The sequence below is a fragment of the Pundamilia nyererei genome, unplaced genomic scaffold, assembly GCF_000239375.1.
Source record: "Pundamilia nyererei isolate P.nyererei 1_Seehausen unplaced genomic scaffold, PunNye1.0 scaffold00756, whole genome shotgun sequence".
Taxonomy (NCBI): Eukaryota; Metazoa; Chordata; class Actinopteri; order Cichliformes; family Cichlidae; genus Pundamilia; species Pundamilia nyererei.
The window spans coordinates 51,389-54,581 of NW_005188157.1; positions in this window are offsets into that span (position 1 = coordinate 51,389).

Genomic DNA, 3,193 nt, shown 5'->3' on the forward strand with positions numbered 1-3,193 from the left:
TTTTTTTTCTGTGTTTTAAATATGTTGCACTATTTTGCAGTGAAGGCAAACAGGAAATAAGTTAGCGGGCAGTGTAGAAGTGTGATCACTGCTTGTTTCCTGATCTAAAGCAGTACTATAAAAGAACACCTAACAGCTCAAGCAGTTATTCCTGCACACTGAAAACTGCAGAAATAAACGTGAGTCTTGCTTGTTGTTCAACCTCAAGTTTTTTTGTACTTTTAGTGATTTCATGCTTAACTAAAAATATGATTTAACCAGCTCCTGACACATGAGAAGAGAAGCAGTGTATAATCCTTCTGTACTGCCATCTCAATGCCAATGCTGGCTTCTGACTGTGTTCCAAATGGGAAACCTGTAACACTATAACAAATTTGTCATTGACAAAGGCCCAAGTAATGCTAACTGCCCTGAAAATGAACCTTACACTCATTTGTAGCATTCATTATGAACACACCATTGTACGTAGCGTTGTATATTCAATAATGTAATATATTCAGGAATTTCTTCTCTGCACGTGGATATTTCTTCATAAATTGTGCACCAATCCCATGTCACAAGTTCTTGATAAGGATTATATCCAGTTAAATGCTGGTATAGAAAACAGCTTATAATGTTCAGAGTAATGGGTCAGTTAAGAGTCAGTGTTGGATTGCATATGTAGGCTAAAGATGAGAGATGACGTCTAACAGTGGTTTCTGTACTTGCATGTTAAGCTTTCAACTTTGTCTTCAAAGCTGCAAGACTGTAGGGGAAAGCAACCTGAGACAACTGTACACTGAATAGAATTAAACTTTCAGTAAACTCCTCCAGAAAGTAGCATGCATAAAGAGAGCTTTACTGAATCTTAAAGGCAACATTTAAAACTTGACTTTGATTAACACTAAGAGACTATGAAAGAGGGATCTCTGAAGGCAGATTTATTTTTCAGCTTTGGGAAAAATGAGTAACTTAAAAAATATGACTTCAACTTTGAGCCAGACGTGTGATGTTGTCGCCACATCAGTCAACTCTTTCTTTATGCTGGTCTACAGTCTGGTGTTTCTGGTATGTTTCAAATCTTCAGATTATGTTCTGTCAGAAATGTTATTAAAGATCGCTGTGCATGCACTAAACTCCTGCCTTCTTCATCTCTGTCCTTTCAGGTGGGTTTACCCCTCAATGGCTTCATCATGAAATTTTACTTTCGTCGTCAGCAGCAGACATTGAGCAGCTTGATGGTCTACATGAAGAACCTGACAGCTGCTGACTTCCTGCTTTGCCTCTCCCTGCCACTGCGAATCACTTTCTATGCCAGCAAGTCTACCATTGTTCAGCAGCTCTACTGTAGTTTTGGAGCTTCTGCCATGCTCCTCAACATGTATGCCAGCATCCTGTTCATGGGACACATCGCTGTTAACAGGTAAGTACAATCCCCGTTTCCCTGATCCAAGCATAGACATCTCTTTGTAACTTTCCAAAAGTTGATCCTGTTCGTCTGGACGTAGCGTTTTGTCTCTGGAGACTGAAGAAGTCGCTTGGATAAGTCACAAACGTTTCTCCCACAAAACGCTACGTCCAGATGAACAGAATCAACTTTTGGAGATTTACTTACCTGGACGATTGCAGGCATTTTAACCATCTTTGTAACTCAGTTATGTCTTCTGCAGATTCTCTTCCACTGTGACTGATCAGTGAAATTGCATACTGCCTCTTTTCTCTCTTCAGGTATCTGAAGATTGTTCACCCTTCAGGAACTCACATTCTGCAGTCAGTGCGAGCTGCCCACATCATCTCCATGGTCACCTGGGTTTGTCTCCTGGCTCCAGCAGTTATTTACACCATCTTGTTTTTCATCACCCAGAAGCCTCTGAACTCTATCCCCAGCTGCTGTGATCCATTCATTAGTGCATCAATTAGCCTGTTCTTCACAATCATCCACACTTTATCTACCATCATCTTCCTCTTAGTCTTCATATCCATGGTCTTCTTCTACTACAGCACCTACCGCAGGGTGTTGCAGGCACAGCAGAGGCAGCTGGCCTCCTCTGGCTCTGAGAAGCTGGTGAAGTCTCGCAGGAACATGTTGGTGCTGGTCAGCATCTTCTGTGTTTGTTTCGTCCCCTATCACCTAGTTCGGCTTCCCTCAACGTTTTTGACAAGCAATCGCTCTGTTGTTTCAGTCTTGAACTATATAATGGAGATGACCACGATGGTGGCAGTTTTCAATATCTGTCTGGACCCTGTTGTTTACTTTTTCCTCAGTAAGACTTTTCGGTCCCAGGTGAGGATGGTGTCCTGGAGAGGCAACATTCAACAAGTGAAAGAGCAGGAAGGAGCAGCTGGACATTGCTACAGCAGTGAGTTAAGCCAGTAAGTTGTTGCTTTGATTCTGACAGCGTGTCATAGATCCAAGTCCTCGTGAACCACAGCAGCTTCTGCTAAGCTAAAAAATCAATACAAGCCTGAACTCAACACAACACATGGACACCGTGAATGTCAGCAGTGTTTCATACAAAAAAATATGTGAAAACTGAATTTCTGTGTCTTAAAAGGCATTTGAGATATCAACCTTTCAGCATTGATTTGTGTTAAGATGTCTTAACTGCTGATGCTTATAAAGGAAAAAAGATTTTAACTGTTTTGCTACCCCACTGACTGATTTCACGTTTTTGGTCTGAAGTATAGGAAATGCATTTAATGAAGACGTGTGATGATGTATACAAATGTGACTCTTGAGTTGACACTTCCCTTTTGACTGGCGAAGCAACAGTGTGACAAGCTGTACGGCACTATTTTGGTAAAACAGGACCTTGGTGTAAAGGCTCATATAGATGTAATTCATAAGTCATGTCCGTAAACTTAACAAAAAGCAACGATTCTCTTCTGATCCTGTTTGAATTACGGAGAATTCAGAGAAGAAAAGAAATTCACATTTATACACGCAGTTCTTATTTTGTAAACTCCTTAAGGATGCATGTTTTACAATCATTTCACCTTGAAAGTGGAAGAGTTCAAAGAAATCATTAAAAACCTAAATTACCACGACATTCTTGTATAAAACGTTTAGACAATACCTATAAACCACGTTTGTAGTGGTTTTTCTAACCCTCAACCTTCCTGTCAGTCAGATTGAAAATGTAACTTGACTATGAAGAGTTTAGTTTAGTTCGATCAAGAAAACTTTGAGTCTTTTTCTTTTGTTTTATGTTTT